The sequence below is a fragment of the Macrobrachium nipponense genome, chromosome 42 (genome assembly GCF_015104395.2).
Source record: "Macrobrachium nipponense isolate FS-2020 chromosome 42, ASM1510439v2, whole genome shotgun sequence".
Classification (NCBI taxonomy): domain Eukaryota; kingdom Metazoa; phylum Arthropoda; class Malacostraca; order Decapoda; family Palaemonidae; genus Macrobrachium; species Macrobrachium nipponense.
In genome coordinates this window covers 20,204,621-20,223,994 of record NC_061103.1, presented here as the reverse complement: position 1 = coordinate 20,223,994, position 19,374 = coordinate 20,204,621, and the positions used below count along the sequence as shown (strand labels likewise).

Sequence of the window (19,374 nt, the reverse complement as noted above, 5' to 3'; positions counted from 1 at the left end):
CGTCTCGCTGTGGAGAACGGCTGGACCGAGAACAGCTTCCCCGGTCTCGTGTGTCAGAGGAGCTGGTGCTGGTTGCCGTACACCCGATCGCTCTCTGTGAGAGTGACGGTCCAGGCGACCGGCGAGCTCACTGTCATGGTGAGACCGTGCGTATCCTCACGGCGCGTCACGTCGCTGGTACCAGCCGTGGCTGGTGCCGGTCGCAACGGGGGGTGGGGGGGGACCTCTTCCCAGCCTCAGCCCGTGGCCGGTCATGGACCGTCACGTCCGCCCGCCGGGTAGCCAGCTGCTCGCCGCGAGAGCGAGAGCTGGTCTGGTGAGAGTCGCGTGAGCGCTGTCACCAGTCTTCCGCTCCGTGCCGTGAAACCTGACGCTGAGCTTGGCTCAGAGGTCTGGTTCCTAGAAGCTGCACGGTCGCTGTTAGGCGACCGTACACTCGGTACCGTCTCGCGAACGAGAGGCCGAGACAGATCCTGCTGCCCATGGTCGAACCACTAACAGCAGGTGAAGGGGAAGTGCCGGTGTTAGCCGGCACTCCTCTGGTCCCCGTAGTCTTCTTCCTTGCGGTAAGAAGAGATGGGTCCTGCCCCCGAAGGAGCAGGGTGAACCAGCGGAAGAACCCCGTCCTCACCAGAGCGAGACGGGCCCTTAGAAGTTCCCGAATGGAGACTTCTTAGGGGGGGGGAGGGGGGGAGGCGACCTTCTTCTTAGGTGGGGGAGCCTTAGAAGAAGAAAGGGGAAGAGGCGGCCAGACGACCGACGACGACGAAGGAAGACGATGAAGATGACGACGACACCTTCCTCCTCCTTCTTCTTCTTCTTCGTCAACCTCCTCAGGACCGATGTCAGATCTGTCATCCAGAGCGGAGCCGGGGCTGCTGTTGCCGAAGCAACAGGGCCCGGACGCACCTGTCCGAACAGATCAGCATCGGGAGCAGCGGAGCCAGGAACAGGAAAAACAACGTCAGCAGGTGCAGGCATCACAGGAACAGCAGTGGAGACGGCAGGAGCAGGTACAGGAACGGCAGCAGTGGTCGTCAACGTCACGTCCGTGAACAGCGGTCTGGGCATGGTACGGCAGGTACGGCAGGCTGTGCAGGCGGTCCAGTTGGAACGGACCAGCGGCAACAGACATCCTTGGTACTGGTGGGAGGTTCCAGGGGTGAGCTCTTCGGGCCACACGAAGTCCGGTCGCAGGCAGCACGGCAAACCCAGGTGGCGGCATCACACTCCCCCGTGGTACGGCGACTGGCCCCTGCACCGATGTAGTTGGTGTGACAGAGACCGCGTGTGGGGTGTACACCAGTGAGGAGGTGACGCAATAGCCAGGCCGTTATAAGGGTCCCGTGGTGGTGGTCGTAACCGTAGCATGCGTGACCGCCACAGAGCCAGCGAGATGGTAGAGCAGCCCCTGGACACTCGGCACGCCCTGCAGCCCCAACGATGCCCACACCTGTCCGAGGTCGTCCTTCGCGGCAACCGCACCTTGAGGAAGCAAAAGTCGGGTGATTAGCAGGATCCTCTACCCGCTCGCGCCGAAGACGAACGGATAGAGGACCCAGAGTACAACACGACATCGGGGTATCTAGCGCCCTCCTCCACACTCGACAAGTCGGTGAGGAGAAGGACCTAGAAACCCCCCCAAACCCCCCCGAAGGGGAAGGCGCCAAACGTGGGAGCTGAGCTGGGCGGCAGGAAAGAAGACGAAGTGTCCGTCACCAAAGGAGTCGCGGGAGAGCTTTCCGACGACTCCTTTGCAGGCCTTCGCTTCTTCCTGCCCTCGTACAAAGTCCACTGCGTCCTCCGACCAATTATTACACACTTCACAGGGCTCGGCTCGGGTGCATTCCGCGCCCCCGACACCGAGCGCACAAAATATGTGGTCAATTTCCGGGAATGAGCGGAACTTTCCGCATTTACGCCCTTCGGTAACCCGGGCATAGTCTCCGTGGGTAGCGAGGCGTGGGAGATTCCATGATTGACCAATAAATCACAATTAGATGAATAAAGAGGAATGATTGTACTTACAATGATGATTCATACACAAACACAACCATATACTCAAGGAAAGCAAACGACGAGCGGGCAGAGAGCGTCGAACACACACGTCCACTCGCTGTGAGGCCGAAAGCAAAAGTGATTTGTTTACCTCCCAGTCCGCGCGCGTTGCCGCGCGCCTGTCGGACAAGCAGTTAACTACCGAACCCCTTGTTCGAAAGCTTACGACCTATATTCCAGCTGCCGCTAGTACCTTCCTATTGTAAAAGGAACCGAAGGTTTGTATGCCGTGTTCGGAACAAACTCTGCTACTTTCGGTAAGGAAGGTCTGAAGTTGAATTGTCCTTGAGACTTACACCACATCTGTAAACCAACCATTTAGCCTGAATAATTTGACTCTGGTAATTGCCGTTTTGGTCAAGAGCCACCTGTCGCCGCCACGGCCAACTGTTCGCGCCACTCTGGAGGAGAACCCTTCGTGCTTGGAGAACCTCCTGACAGTCTCCAGGCATGAAGATGAAGCATGTGGAGCCTCTGATGGAACCGATGAAATGGGGTTGTTTGAGAAGATCTGGTCTCTCTGGCAGACGAATGGGGGGCTCCACCAGTGCTTCCAGAAGGTCGGAAACCACTCCTTCTGTGGCCAGAAGGGGGCGATCAAGGTGAGATCCAGACGCTTGGTTGCCCTCACTTTGTTGAGGACTGACCTCACCAGAGAGAACAGAGGAAAAGCATAGGCTTGAAGTCCCTCCCAGTCCTGCAAAAGAGCATCTGTCCTGGCACTCTGAGGAGTCTGGTAAGGGGTGAAGAATATCTGGGTGGCAAACAGATCGACTGTGACAGGCCACTTCTTCCTGAGGCTGTCGAAGACTTCCTGGCAAAGTGTCCAAACCGACCTTGAACTTCGTTCGGGTCTCGACAAGGCGTCTGCTAAGACGTTGGTGATGGGTGGCCAGGATAAACTGAGGGACCAACGTAATCCCCCTGTCTTCTGCCCAACACAGGATTGATCGGGCTTCCCGAGTGAAAAGATACCTGACTTGTGTGCCACCTTGGTTTCTCAAGTACGAGACTGCTGTGGTGTTGTTGACAAAGATCGCGACAACCGACTCCAACAGGTGATCCTGAAATGAAAGAAGGCCTAGGTACACTGCCCTTAGTTCCCTCCAATTTATTGACATGATCCTCTCTTCCTCTAACCAAAGGCCCAAAGCGGCTTCGGAGCCCAGGTGTGCGCCCCAACCTTGACCCGAGGCGTCTGACCAAAACATTAGGTCCGGAGGAACCAAAAGAAGAGATTTCCCTGACTTGAGGCGGTGAACTTGCATCCACCAACGGAGATCCTTCCGACATTGTGGAGAAGAGGTGACTATCGTGTCCTCGGACACGAAATTCCATGACTGGCGATGTGTCGACTGAAGGGACCTCATTCTGAGATGACCTCCGGGAACCAGTTGGATGAGGGATGACAAATGGCCCAGGAGAGTCCTCCAAAGAGAAACTGGCTGCTTGTCTATCCGTTTCTGAGCAAGAGAAGCCCTCAATATCTGGGAATTCAAAACAATCCCCAGATAAGTCATGATCTGGCAAGGGATTAGATTGGACTTGTCGAAGTTGACACGAATGCCCAACTCGACACAAAGAGACAGAACTATCTCCCTTGACCGGAGACGTTTCTCTCGAGATTCGGCCTGGACTAGCCAATCGTCCAGATACCGAAGCATCCTTACATTTAACTGATGCAGAATAGCCGAAACAGGAGCCATCACCTGAGAAAAGACCTGTGGAGCAGTGGTGAGGCCGAAACAAAGGGTCTTGAACTGAAAAACTCCCGAGTCCGTGAAAAACCGAAGGTAAGTCTACTTCTTGGATGGATGGGGATTTCCAGATAAGCATCCTGCAGATTGATGGAAATCATCCAGTCATATGAAAGAACAGTCTGGACCGTCTCCATCCTGAACTTGGACTTTAGAATGAACTTGTTCAAGACTGAAAGGTCTATGATGGGGCGCCAGGCACCCGAGGTCTTTAGAACTACAAACACCCGTGAGTAAAACCTGGGAGAAGGAGAAGCTCGCTCTATGGCATCCTTCTCCAAGAGGGCCGAAAGCTCCTTCTCCAAGGCTTGACCCCTGATTGAGTGAGGGGAATAACTGCTGAACTCGAGAGGACGATTGGAAAGTGGAGGTCTGGAAACAAAAAGGATCTCGTAACCTCCTTCAGGACCTCCACCACCCAAGCATCCACCGCTCTCCCCTGCCAAGCTGACCAATGGCGAGAGAGACAAGCTCCTACTGTGGTCTCCAGAGGTGATGACTCCTACTTCCGAAAATTCTTACGCAGAGACAAGGAAGAAGAAGAAGAAGGTCCTCCTGGAGGTTGAACTCTTTCTCTACCCTTAGAGCCACGCCAAGAACCTCTCCCGCGTTTCAAAGGGTGAGCACCAGAGGATGAAGTAGAGGCACCAGAAACCTGAGATGTACTCTGGAAAAACGAGCCAGAAGGAGGTTGTTGGGCTGGAGCAGAAGGTACAGATCTGGCCCTAAACTTACGCTTACTCCTTGAAGGAACGGGAGGAAGACCAGAGGAAAAAGCTCTTGATAAGGCCCAGTGAGCTTGGGAAGAGGCATCACCTTGATGTTCCTTCAAAACCTCAGAAAACACAGACATATCGAAAAGGAAATCACCAAAAGGAGAAGAGGACAACAGACGGGTTCTCTGAATCTCCGATACAGAGGAGGGTAACTGGAACAAATACAGGTTACGCCTTAAGAGAAAAAAGAAAGGCCTGCATTAAAGCAGCAAGCTCGTTCTGATGTACAGAAGCGATTGAAATGGATGAGCAGAATTTCTCAAAAAGAGGAGCATCAGGAGGCAACAAACCCGCAGTCCTTGATATACATTAAAAGCCCTCAGAGGACCCACATATTGAAGGACTGGAGCTTCTTGGTAAGGAGCTCATAACAGACTCCATAGCAATAAAATCTTCGATTGAGACAGAGACCGATGCCTTAGAAAGCAAGGGTTGACCCGAAAGTCGGACAAAATCAGGATTTGGTTTGGGGGGTCGGGAGAATGAAGAATCATCCGCCACCTGATAAACTCCTCTCCGGTGTCGTAGAAGAGAAGAGAGCTTCCTCTTCCCTTCCCCGATCACCTTTGAAAGTTTAGCAGCAACGTTCGCCCTCTCTCTCGCGAACCTCTGAGCAAAGGGAAAACGTAAAAATTTTTCATCCTTTTTGTGACCGGGAAGGACCGTGCAAGAAAAAATCCCAAAATTCTTCGTAATACAACGAGGCGGAGGCTGCTTCTGCTCTTTAGGCCTCGCCTGAGGAAGAAAACTCCACAAAATTAAATAAAAAAGTTTCTTGAACAAACTCTACATCATGACCTCTGTTCGAGGAAACATCAATAATCACGTGAATCCGCGTCATCATCATCATCATCGTCACATCCTAACTGAGAAACTTCCCCTGAAGTAAGATCCTGACGACTAGCTATCTTAGGCCTGACACTAATACCCCTCCCCCCTTCTCCTAAATAAGCGCCCTTTGGCACTGTTACGGGACTAACAGGGGACACATTGGGTAAAGATTTGTCAGGCACCAGCCCAGACCGGATCCCCCCTAGGCCTACGCCACGACGGGGTTCAGTCGCACCGTTACCCATGGTGCTGTCGACAGGTACCTGACGAGGAGCTGAAAATGAATCTAAAAGTGGTTAGACATTTCTAGTAACGGCTTCTTCAAAAATTCTCTGACAGCTTGTTAAACTTAGCTGAAATATCTCTATCTAAACTAAGTCTGTAATTTTATAAAATTCTGTTTCCAGCTAGTTTCCATTGCCAAAATCTTTGAATCTACATCAGAAATGACTTCACTATTTACCGGTTGTACCAGGGGGCAAAGCATCAATTACGTGATTCGGAATGGGAATCGTACGATACCGAAACCGAAGAGCCAGAACCATGAGTGCCCAAGTCAAAGAAATTGTTAGATCCAGTTCTAGCTACCGATTTCTTTTTCTCCTTAACCGATCTTTTATGCTGCAACGATTCTTTGGTGTTTCATATAAGGCAATCATATAACCTCGTCAGACCAGGCTACATTAAAAAAAAAAAACAAAATCGCAACGAGAAAGTCAAGTCACAAAACCTGTCCACGACAAGAGCTACAAATGTCATGGGGTTCATACTCCCTGCTACTCATCCTTGTCCCACAAGCCGGGCAGTTCCTGATGTTGCTGGCAGAAGGAAGCATCGCATTATCTTGGCAATCCATTGTAGAGTTGGACAGGTCAGTAGTTCCGGGTCGCGCAAAAGTTTGTAATATAAGATAAGTACCACAACAGAAATAAAAGTTAATTCACTATTTCGTGATGTAATACGTGAGTGGTAATTAACATAAAGTCTCATTAACAAATAATGAAAGCTTTAAAAGGGACAAAAAAGGTTTTAGGAAATTTATAAATAGCGGCCAGTGATGTAAACAACACAGGGTGCTCGTTAACAACTGATTTTCAGGGAAGGTTTTGTAAACTGTCAACGGCAGCGTTACCAACTGGCGGACCGAATAGGAGGTAACACGGTTGCCAATGTGGTAAATTTTGGTGCGGTTTGGGGGGATTTAGGGCTAGATAAATTATATTAAGGTAATGTTTATTAATCTGACAATTTGTCGAAAATTGCATTTTTCCTAAACTATACAAACCTGAGGTCCTTTAACAATAGGAACGGTAACTAGCGCAGCTGGGACGGTCGTAAGCTTCGAACAAGGGGAGAACGGTAGTTAACTTGCTTGTCCGATCGTGCGCGCGCCGCGCGGCCCGAGAGAGGTGAAGAATCACTTTTGCTTTAGGCTCATGCAAAAAGTTTGCAGAGTGAGGGGTGGCATGAGGTGGGACTATATGTAAAGGACCTCAGGTTTGTATAGTTAGGAAAAAATGCAATTTCGACAAATTGCATTGTTCCGATACGTAATACAAACCCTCGGTCCTTTAACAATAGGAAGACTCACTTCTTGGTGGGAGAATCATGAGTCTTTTTGGTGAACAGATGGTGTTCGTCCAACCCTGGAGTGCCTCCCTGGTCGTAAGAGCAAGGGAGGGATCCAAACCTCGTTTCCGATTGATCGGGGTGTGCACCGCAGGATCAATGGTCAGACCTCTGGGCCAAGTACTAAGAGAGAGGCAAGCGTATCTCTTCGTACCAGCAAGCAAGAACTTGTTCCTGTTGCAAGAGACAATCATAAAATGATGGGTTGTCTCAAATTGGCATCCACTTCCTCCCCCTTGTTGGAGGAAGTGGTGGATATTTTTACTCCTATCCCTACTGAAAGGGATAGGATGGTGCTCTATTGAGTAGCTCACCTGCATCTCGTCCTTACCCAGCAGGGTGACGACCGTGTCCCTCTACCAGAGGTAGAGGGAAGAAAAAAGATGGGAAGAGGAGCCAGTTCACACTCTCATTCCTCATCCATTCTTACGGTCACACCAGGACTCGAATGCTGTTCAGCTGACGAGGGTCTGGGTTAACTACACAAAGTGTTGAGCAACCACCACGGTTCCCAAGGAAAAGATCCAAGGAACTGTGGGCAATATGCTGAAGGTAGAAGGAGGTGCATGCAGGTCCGGTTGGACAGGCGCCTGCCTTCATTACCTGCGCACAGGAGAAGTTCTTGCGGAACGCGTGAGAGAATGATGAAGAGGCGTCCACACTCATCCTGGGTGTCCGAGTTTCTTCAGACAGCTCCGTCGCGCCTTCACAGGACAAAGCAGCATAGCCTTCGTATCGGAGGCGGTGAAGTCCATTAGGGAGGGTAATGTTGAAGGACTCGAACCAATCATCAGTTAACCGAAGGGTTTCTGAGTCTTCGACTACGAAGATCGGTACGAAATCGAGCGTCACAAATCCCCATCCCTTTGTGCTTGACTTCTCAAGAGAAGTCATGCAGTTACCTAAGACGAAAAGAAGGGAATAGTCGTATGACCTATCCCATCTTCTCGACTTTTGGTTATGTACAGTACTCATACTGACAAGCTATTAAGACGAAGTAATGATTGCTCTTGGAACAACCGAACTAAGTCCACAGCATAGTTCGTAACTGAATCGGGCGCTCTGACAGCTGCCGGACTGACTGGTTCGGAATCAGTAGAGGCAAGTTGTCCAAGCATCCGGGTAAGTCACGTGACCTTCGCCCTTTAAAGAGTTATGCTGAAGAGACCAAACAAATAAAAAAATTTGTTAGTCCACCGATGCCGGACGGCGCGGCGATGATTCTCTTAATGCATAAGCTCAAAAGGCGAAAGTCAATTGCCTTCAAAAAGACTGAGGTCCCATGATGGCAAGAAAACTTCATAGACGTTGAATCTCCAGCTTAAGGAGAAACAACACTATGTGACGTTGAAGACGAAGGTAGGCAATGAATGCAACCTACGTCTTCCAGCTGAATCGAGAGAAGGAATCTCAGATTCTAAACCTGTGCTTAACAAATGACTGAAAACGCTAACCGCCATTTCATTGCTGTCCGGTTGTGCAATGAAAGCGGGGCGTTCTTCAGTAATGAAACACAGGGGAGAGCCGCTTGAAGAACTGCTTCTCATGGGTGAAACGTTTGGAAGTAGAGCTGGCAGGTGTGGGGTAGGCGATTGTCTTTCAATACATCTGCTAATCCGGGGGTGCACAATGAACAATGCACACCTCCGAATACAAGATATTTTGAGGACAAACTCAGAGCGCAAAAATCATTCGCATTATCGAGATACGATGCAGCAAGAGACTATTACAGAATTCTGGTTACGTGCGGTAAACCAGAACAAGATGAGAGTCGAATAGATATCTCTGTTTAAAATTCTCGCAATACCGAAGACGATGACTACTAGCGTCAGCAGTCAGTATGGTATTCAATGTATGCGAGAATCCCCGTTAATCAGAGGACTTAAGTCATTGATTGTTGGGCAGAGATACGGTTGGTATTCAATCAATGCAGGTGAGAAAAGACTAACCAACCATCCATTTCAAAGCGGCAGCTGGTACTGAAATGCCTCGGGCAATTCAATACGCAGTAGCTGTCGCTGACTCGTCATCCTGAGTTGCCAAAGTAATCCTTTCCACGAAGGAAATGCGTTCGGCTAGAACCACCGAGCATAAAAGATATGCTCGAGCAATTATATTTATGCGAAACGAATTTCGGTAAATATAAAAGCTAAATGGTGTTGTTGTGACAACACCATAAGTATATGAAAACTGGAAACTCCTGGGAGGTTGCAGGCAACCCCGAGTTGCATTTGTTTGCAATTAGAATACTTTTCGTCTAAGTCGCAATCCGTAGAAAAATAACCAGGATATGCGCCTACCCCTCGGACCATTCAACTGCTTAGCAAGAATCATGTCGCGAGGTTAAAATATACGTAGTATATTTGTAGGATTCTGAACAACAATCTCCATCCTAAATTCTTTCCTTCAAGAAAACAAAATAAAGGATTGGAGATCGACCCACCTTCGGTCTCTATCAAAGAGAGTGAAGAAGGTCTTCCCTTGAAGGAAAGCGTTCAATGGTGTAACAGAATACTAAGACGATAGTTCAAGCCAAAACTGGATATTCCCGTCCGTTCTTCTCTATTCAGGTTGGTCGCCTATTGTGAGATAGTCTTCTTTCAGCAGCAGTCTTCTTCCTAATGCTAGAAATTCCAGAATTCGAGCATAGGCGAGGTCCCGATTATCGGTGTAACATATCGGGGATTCTCGTCTCGCTCACTTTGGACCGTGGTCTCGCCTAAGTGTTTGGAGATCGTAAGAAACTCTAAACACTCTGAATGCGCTAGAAATTCCGTAGAAATCTAAGCAGTCTGCGAAAACCCCCACCGAATTCGTCAAAACGATATCGGCTGGTGGGTCCCCTCTCGATTCCCGTAGAATCGAGAAATGGGGCAGGATCCCTCCTCAACGACCGGGGCCTTACGTCAGTAGGACCCGAAGGTCCCCACCGGTAGCGCAGTCCCCCAGCGTGGAATCCTACAGAGAAATCTCTGTAGGATCCCTCCCCTTTCCCTCGTAGCCGTAAGGAGAGAGGGAATGGGGGAGGCAATTGGATACCTCATCGCCTTCCCAGTGGAACTAGCAGTTGGGAGAAGAGTAGGAGCAGCCATCGCCTTGCGGCGATGGCCTCTCAGAGTCTGGGAAAACGTATCGTTCAGGAGAAAACGTTTTCCCGAGGAGGGTTACGAACTCTCACTGTAGGTAAGGGTGGGCTGCCGCCACTGTGAACGTCGTCTGGGTGGGGCTGATCGACACCTGACAGGAGAGAGCCGATACCGTTCCTCCGACTCATTCCAGTCCTCGTCGAGGTCGAAACCTCTCAGGAGGACCGAAGGAGTATTTAAATACGGTGTCCGAAGACACGTAGAAAAACGCCGCTGTGCAGTAGAGGAGGTGAAAGTAGCTTGAATTGACCGGCCAGAACTGAGAGAGCCTTCTTGTCCGGAGACGAGAGGGACTTCTGGTTCAAGACAGAATCGGCAAGCTCCGATCGCTGCAAACCCACCGTCGGTTTGGGTTCCCTCTCGGGCCCCAAAACGACTCGAGCAGAGACATGGGCTCTGCTTGGTGGTAGCGGCGATCCTTCCCCCAGGTCGTTGTGCTGACGAATCAGTGCAATAACCTGGGCAAGTTACTCTGAATCTCGAAGTTACAGCGTCTTGAGGAGTAGGACCATCCAGTCCCTCCAACAAGAGCAGCTCCCAAGACCCTCCTCCTTCAGAAGAAGGACCAGCAACAGATCCCTGACGGTTGCCTCCAATCACTTGCGCGTACGTCCTGGCTGGTCCTAAGACCATACCTGGCAACGTGCGGCGTCGTGACCGGGATCGTGAGCGGCGCATCTCTCACGATCACTCCTATATACCTCGCTCTTCCTGGGCGTATGCCGAGGAAGTTGAAGGTATCGGAGAGACAGGACATGACGCTACCCCTACCCCCCCCTGACGGTCGCCTCCAATCAACTTGCGCGTACGTCCCTGGTTGGTCCTAAGACCATACGTGGCACGTGCGGTGTCGTGACGGGATCGTGAGCGGCGCACCACTCACGATCACTCCACTAGCTACCTCGCTCTTCCCGGTGTAGCCCGAGGAAGTTTGAAGGTAGTGGAGAGACAGACCTGACGCTACCCCCCCCCGCTCGCTGGCAGGACCAGCGTACGTGGGGGGCTGCAGCCGATCACCAACCCAGCGGTGGGGATCGATCTGCAGGCCTGGCCGTGCCGCTCACCTGTGCGAGCAGCTCGACTGAGCACGTCGACCCCAGGTCCAGTGCGTCAGACGAGCTGCTGCTGGTCATCGTATCCGCCCTGCGGTCCCTGTGGGAGCGGTCGGTCAGGTGACCTTGCAGAAGCTCACTTTCGCGGTGAGAGCCGGTGAGCGTCCTCGCGGCACGTCAAACCGCTGGTACCAGCCGAGGCTGGTACCGTCGGTCAAGGGGACCTGGGGGACCTCTTCCCAGCCTCAACCCAGTGGCCGGTCAGAGACCGTCACGTCCAACCCGACCGGTACCGGCTGGTCGCTGCGAGAGCGGCCGCTGGCCTGGCGAGAGTCACCTGAGCGGCTCTCGACAGTCTTCTGCTCCGTGCCTCGGTCATGACGCTGAGCGAACTCAGGCGTCTTAAACTTTTGGCTGCACGGTCACCCGAAAGGAAGACCGTACACTCGGAACTTCTCGCGGACGAGAAAAAACCGAGCCGGTACCTGGCTTAGCAGCAGAGCTGCCAAGGACCAGGTGAGGGTGTACCAGCGGTAGCCAGCACACCCTTGGTCCCCGTCTTCTTCTTCTTCGTTTTCAGAAGGGGAGACGGGCCCCGTTCCCGAAGGAACAGGAGGACCAGCAGAAGAACCCCCCCCGTCACACCGGAGTGTGACGAGCCTTCGAAGTTCCCGCAGGAGTCTTCTTAGGGGGGAAACCCGGTTACCAGCTGGTCGCTGCGAGAGCGGCCGCTGGCCTGGCGAGAGTCACCTGAGCGGTTCTCGCCAGCCTTCTGCTCCTGCCGTGGTCTTGGCGCCGAGCGAACTCTGGCGCCGAAACTTTGGCTGCACGGTCTCCCGAGGGAGAGCGTACACTCGGGATTCTCCCGCGAACGAGAGGACCGAGCCGGAACCTGCGTAGCGGCATCGCGCTAGCACCAGGCGAGGAAGTACCAGAGCTAACGATACTCCTCTGGTCCCCGTCTATCTCTTCCTTACGGAAGGGAGACGGGCCCCGCTCGAAGGAGCAGGAGGACCAGCAGAAGGACCCCCCGTCCCACCGAGGTGGGACGGGGGGCCCTTAGAAGTTCCCGAAGGAGACTTCTTAGGGGGGTGGGGAGAGGCAGCCTTCTTCTTCTTCGGCTCATGGGCCTTAGAAGTCGAAGGGGAAGAAGGCAGCAGCAAATGAAGACGAAGATGACACCTTCCTCTTCTTCGTCAGCTCACGCAGGACAGTCGTCAGGTCCTCCATCCAGGCCGGAGTCGGGCCTATTGCCGAAGCAACACGGCCCGACTGCACTGTCCGGAAGGACCTGGGAATGGGGAAGACACACCAGGGTGTGGCAGGCCAGCATGGAAACAGGCGCAGGAAACCAGGAGCGGCAGGAAACAGCAACCCAGCTCAGGAGCGGCTCAGGAAACAGCGGTGCAGCGGTAAACACAGAAGGGACAGCCAAGCAGTAGCGGGAACCACATCAGCGACAGGTACGGCAGAGGCCCAGCCATCGCTCGTAGAATCATCGGCAAGCAGCGGGAACCTGGTACTGGCGGCGGTCTAGGGGCGAGCTGCTGGAAAGCGGAAGTCTGGGGCAGGCAACACGAAGAAAACACAGGCGGCGGCGGCCATACCCCTCCTCGGTACGGCGGCGGAACCGGCCCTAGAAGCGGCAGACGGCGTCACCGACACAGCAATGGGGGTGAGTGAGACCAGCGGGGGGAAGCAGCATAAGCGGCCGTGAAGGTTGTAGTGGAGACCACTCCAAGGTCACCGCCCCAGACCTCGCTAGACGCTGCAGCAGATCGTGGATGCTAGGCACGCCCTGCAGCCGCAGTGGCCCATACCTGTCCAAGGTCGTCTCCCACGATGTAGCACCTGCGGTAGCACGACAGATTAGTAAGAGGGGTTCCCTCACGCACGGGGGGGTGGGGGGAGACATGACCCACCCCGAACGCAAGGAAGACCCCAAATACAAATACAACGAAGAAGCTGAGCAGGGGGGGCAGGAAGGAAGAGCGAAGAATCGGATACCAAGGGAGTCGCGGGAGAGACTTTCCGACGACTTCCTGGCAGACCTTCGCTTCCCCTACCCCCACACAGCAGTGAAAAGTAATATGAAAATGAAACAGAAATACTGCCCTTGCGATTCACTTCATAGAAACTTAAAAGGGGAAAAGATCAATTCCGGGTAAGAACGGAAACAAACTTGATCCAAATAATATGATGCTATCATAAAAATATATATGAAAATGAAACAGAATACTGCACTTGCGATTTCACTTTCACAGAAAATAATCGTAAGGATCAATTCCCGGGTAGAGCGAAATTGATCCAAATCAAATTATGCAAATAAATAAATGAAAATGAAAGAATACTGGCATTGCGAATCCACTTTCATTGCATTTTATCATACAAAATATTTTTAAAGGCTCGTGCCGAGCGCAAATCACGCTCTCGATAACGAACGAACACAGTGCAAAAATATAATGAAAAAAGTACTTACATTTTTCAATTACACACTTTCCCCCAAAAAAAAAATACATGACTCGGCGCGAGCGTCGGCACCGAGACATAATTCAAGGGTTCAATTCATGAAAAGAGAGGAAATCGCCGCATATCTTACGGCGATAGCTCCATGTTGGTTCATAATTAAGTAATGAAAATGAAAACAGTGTACTTACAGTTTCATTTTCAAGTCAAACAAACCATTAGTAGAAAAAACAACAATATAAACAAACAGTACGACGATGAAGCGGCAGAGAGCGACGACGAACACGTCCTTCACACCCGCGGCGAAAGCAAAAGTGATTCTTCACCTCTCGGGCTTTGCGCGGGGAGGCGCGCGCACGATCAGACAAGCAGTTAACTACCGTTCTCCTGTTCGAAGCTTACGACCGTCCCAGCTGCCGCTAGTTACCTTCCTATTGTTAAAGGACCGAGGGTTTGTATTACGTATCGGAACAAATAAACATTCCAGCACCATCTTGTGGGAACAGGTGATTACAGTGTGTCTTAGTGGGTTAGCCAATCGTATTTTGATTTTTTTTGTAAATGCCAATCACACCTAATGGAGTGAAGACAAAGGTAACTCTAATAGTAGGTAAGATTCATTCCAAATATATATATAGTAAAGATTCTTAACACTTACAGGAAACTAAGGATATAAACCATTTTTAGACTAAACTAGTTAGCAGTGCCACTCAGTACTAATGGCTAACAAAAGAAGCTAGTTAACAAATTATGCAACAGTACAGTCTAGGTAAAAAAAAGTTGACTTACCTAATAGTCTTCACTGCACGGATTTCACTTCAGCTATCAGGAACACATCACAATTTATTCAGAAGTTACTGAACCATTGTAATATGGTGAGGAATTTGAAGTTCTTCCCTTGCATTACTCTGAAGTTGAAGAAAAAAAAAAAAAAAAAAAAAAAAAAAAAAAAAAAAAAAAAAAAAAAAAAAAAAAAAAAAAAGAGGCTACAGCACCTTATGACGGAGAGAAGCATTAATCTTGGTCCAGTTCACAGGTTTCCATTACGTTCTCCAAAACTGTAAATACAAAAAACATGAGATTTTCCATCTTTTACCTTAAGCCATGTATTGTACCCTATTGCAAAGAAAAAAACATCAAACTGAAAAAAATAAAACAATTCGAATATAGGCAGTCCCCAGGTTACGGCTGACTCGGTTAATGGAGATTCTAGTTTTATGGCGCTTGTCTAGTGTCATAAAATCAGTGATTTATGGCGCCATAAAAGGCCTAAGTTTTGGTTATCGGCGCCATAAGTTGCTGATAATAGGAGTTATGGCCCCAATAACTGAAACGCATAAAATCGCAAAGTTTCAGTTAATGGCGGTTTCGCTTATCAGCAACCCAACGAGAACAGAACCGCCAACTAACCGGGGACGCTGTACAAGAAATCCTAACCAAAGATAAGCTTTCAAAGATATGAATATCAATGCCCATTTGTTTAACATGTTAGCTAAGTGCAAAATTCAAACTATGCTAGAATTTCAAAATCAAGTGACAAACTGCTGCTTGAAAAGCATGCAAGATCTCACTCTTTGAGTGATCACTCCATGTAAGCCAAATTTTCCATTTTTTCAAGGTAAGATTAATGATGTTCTCTTTAACTCAACTCGCATTTGTTGGTTGGTAAAATGCACTGAATTCAATAAAAAAAAAAAAAACGATGATCTTCACAGTTTAGCAAATTTACCACAAATGTCTATAATGCACAACAGGCATGGGTCCAAGTGCATGAGTTACAAGGATTAGGATCTCTCCAAAGACTTATTAGTCCATCCAAGGAGACATGGTGTGCTCACTCTCTAGGAGCAGGTTTTACTGTTCATTCCACAGTGTTCTAATGATTCTGGTCTGGCTTTCTTTTAAAGTCTTCCACACCGTTGCTGTTTACAACTTCTGGGGGACAGTTTATTCCGTGTCATATCTTGTATGAAAAAAGTTCCTGCAATGGGATGTTTTATCTCTTCAGCTCTAGTTTCCATCTATTGTGTGTTTTCGTTTATAGTAAATAGGTTACTGTCTACTTTTGTTATGACCTTTCAGTATTCTGAATGTTTCTATTAGTTGTCCTTGCAATCGTTGTGTATCTAAGCCATACATGTTTAGGCTCTTTAGTCGTCTTTGGTAACCTATTTGCTGATGGATGGAATTAACTTTGTGGCTCTTGCTTGCACCCCTTCTTAGTATATTTATGTCCTTTCTTAGTGTTAGTGACCAAAACTGTACTGCATATTCAAGATGAGGTCTAACTATTTATGTGTAGAGCTGCAGCACCATTTCCTTGTTTCTGTATCTGACCTGCCTCTTTAAGTATCTCACTAGTTTCTGTGCCTTCTTTTCAGCTTTTATGCACTGTTTTGTGATTTTGAAGTCCTTGGAAATAATGACTCCAAGGTCCTCTTCTTATTCTACACTATTTATGTCATTCCCAAGCAGCATGTAGTTGGCATGAGGGTTGTTTGTTCCTATTGTAAACACTTTACACCTATCCAAGTTAATAGGCATTTGCCATCTATTTAACACTCACCTATTTTCTTTAGATAATTTCTTAAACTTTTTACTGTCCTGGGTCTGCTGCATTTATACCTAGTTTGGTGTTTTCTGCAAATTTGGTTGGCTATAATGCTAGTTACTCCTACATCAATGTCATTATAATTATAATAAAAATAAAAAACAACAAGAGCGGGCCAAGGACAGAACCTGAGGAATTCTGCTTTCACATCTGCCCATCTGATTCTTCCACCGTTATTACGACCTCTGTTCTCTATTAGTTAGCCAGTCTTCAATCCAGTTTGCTGTTTCACCTACAATCCTAAAGCTTTAACTTCTGTCATTAGTTTTTTGTGTGGCACTTGTCAAAGGCCTCTTGGAAACAAGTAGAGTAGATTATTACTCTACTTACGGTTTTTCCACTAAAATACCACACGCATGTTATGGTAAAACTCAAGAGGTTGATAGGTAGGATTCTATTTTCTCTGAAGCTGTGTTGACGGTTAAACAACGGATTGTTTTCTATCAATGTGATCCACAATTTGATCTGTAATATTGGACTCAAAATTTTACAAGGGTCTTCGCTTGGAACTCTTTTGTAAATGGGGACATGCTTAGTTCCATTCCTTAGGTGTCTTTCATTGTTCTGCAATTTCTGTAGAGTATAGTAGGTGAGGAACTATCTACTGTTTAACCTTTAATTTCTCTTGGATGAATTCCTATCCGCGGCAGGAGATTTGAACTTGTTTAGTTTTTCTATTTTGATTTTAATGTATTCTTCTGTAAATTAATTATTAGTCAAAGTGGTCCTGCCCTTCATATTTAATAGCTGGCTCAGGGATTGATGTAGTGCCTTGCAATTATGAAAAAATCTTGTAAAAAAACTTATTCAGTAATCTCCTTTTGCCAAGGTTCTGAGTCAATGTCTCTTAGGGGGACCTAGGCTATTTTTTTATGGACTTACTATAATAACATGGACAAAGAATCTTGGGTTTTCCTTTACAAACGATGCAACTCGTATCTCATTGTCTTTGCACTTCTTACTAATTTATCCACATTCTACCACAGTTCTTTATGCCTGATTGCTTTTTCTGGTGTTGGGGTGCGCATTCATTGACTTTGTGCAATGCTGTCTCTTTCTTATTTTTACTGCTAATTTCTTTGTTGAACCCACTTAGGTGAGGGTTGTATTTTGTTAGTATTTGCTTTAAGGGATACATCTGGAGCAGTTTTCTTTGCCTTCTTCTAGAAAGGCTCCTGTTAATGTCCATGTCTTGTTGGTCGTAATCTAGATTAGTTTTCTTAGGTCTCCTGACGTAGTCTTTTCTTTTTATGTTGAATATTATGTTAATATAATAATTTCATGGTCGCTTTCCCTAGATTTGCACTTACTGAAAGATCAGACACTAGGTTATCTTCTATTAGTAGGACAAGTTATACTATGTTGTTTCCTCTAGTATGTGTCAACCCATTGGTGGAGGATTCATTTTGACAAATTCTAGAAGTCTCTTTCCTTCTAAGTTTGATGTGGAGTCATAGTATCCCAGTGTACCTACTGCTCAACTGAAATCTCCCATATTATGCAAGAGTTTGTTGTTTAATTCTTGTCCTAGTAGTGCATACAGCTTCCTCGTCGGACATCGGGGTTGTGGAGAGGTCTGTACATTAGTATTAGAGGTTAGTATTAAACTGCTTATATTGATTATGATGCCAATTATCTTGCTGGTTCGTATTTTACCCACTCTATGGACAGAGGTGGTCTGGACATAAACTAATGCCCATCTTTTTATTGGGTCTGATCGTTTTTTCTAAACCATTACTATACCGTTATGTGGTACTCTCCTATGAAGTTTCTCGTTGCCTCTTGGACCAATATTTCTGTGATACCTGAAGTCTAATTTTTCACTTGCTATCAATGCTTTGAAAGGATCTATAAGGTCGACAAAATAATTGAAACGAAGAACTATAGCCAAAACCAACATGGCAGTACAAAAAAAAAGGTGGAAACAGATGGAGGAAAACTAAAAAGTTCAGCATTATGAGAGGTGACTGATTATCTTCAAAGAAACTGGTGACAATCCATTGGCCTTCCCCATTGCTGCCAAAACCAATCGATATTAAAAGGATGCCATCAGTTTAGGCTAAACGGACCGTGCGAGACTAGCGGCACCTATCTTCTGAACGTGGCCATCCCTGTGAAAAATCGATGAATTATGCCATTATTCATTAATTTAGCGAGAAAATATTTACTTCTAGAGGAGATAGAGGTTTTGTATGCTGCCTGGACAGGACACAACTCTTGACTGATGCTTATGGAAGCAAATTCAAAGTACTTTTCGGGAAGGAGTCTGCATTCCGGGATCTGTGGCGCTATGTTGCCTCTCGGTCATTTACCCTACTCCTCTTCCCTCCAGTTCAATGCATAGCAAAAAACTGTTAGCCTTACACTACAACCAATTCTGCACTTTTGTAGTTCATTTCCTTGTCAAATCCATGCTGAACTTAACACGCAAACACCAACAACTATACCTCAATACTACTAAAAAGAGGAGAGAAGTTTGATATCGAAAGTAATCTTAAGTCTTAAGCCTAATATGACTCACAGCAACCTAAAACTACTTGAAGCAGTAGGTGAGTACTGGCACTCACCCATTTACTACCAGATAGGCACTACCCTCATTTACCAAATTCAACGACAATGTCAGCATAGTTATTCTATATTCCCATAGGATTAAATCGGGGTAAATGGACCAAGTGGGTAACATAGCAGCCACAATCCCGGAATGTGGCCCCATCCCAAAAGTATTGAATTCCCTGCTATGGAGCCTCAGTCAAGACTTCTTGCTGCTGGTCATTTCACCCTATACTTTCATGCGTTTGGAGAGAAAGTAGCCATTCTAATGTATCTTATAGGTAGGTATTATAAAAAAAAAATTGTTGCCATACATTTCTAACCTAGGGTTAATATGGTAAATACCAAGCAGCGACATAAGCAGCCACCTCTCCCGGAAAAAGCAACTGACTTATGCCATCATTTCATAAATTTATGAGAAAAACACTACATCAAGAGGAAACATTATACATTGCTGCTGATGGGAACCACAACTAGACTGATGCTCATGGCAGCAAA

General features: G+C 47.9%; 1 protein-coding gene across 1 annotated transcript in view; it reads right to left on the bottom strand.

Moving 5' to 3' along the window:
- The window catches only part of LOC135213002 (gastrula zinc finger protein XlCGF8.2DB-like), a 105,813-nt gene extending 91,171 nt beyond the window's left edge, over positions 1-14,642 (bottom strand). The window contains exon 1 of the mRNA XM_064246779.1: positions 14,505-14,642. The gene's annotated coding sequence lies outside the window, so the exon portion shown is untranslated. The remainder of the gene's footprint in view (positions 1-14,504) is intronic.
- Between the last annotated feature and the right edge of the window lie 4,732 nt (positions 14,643-19,374).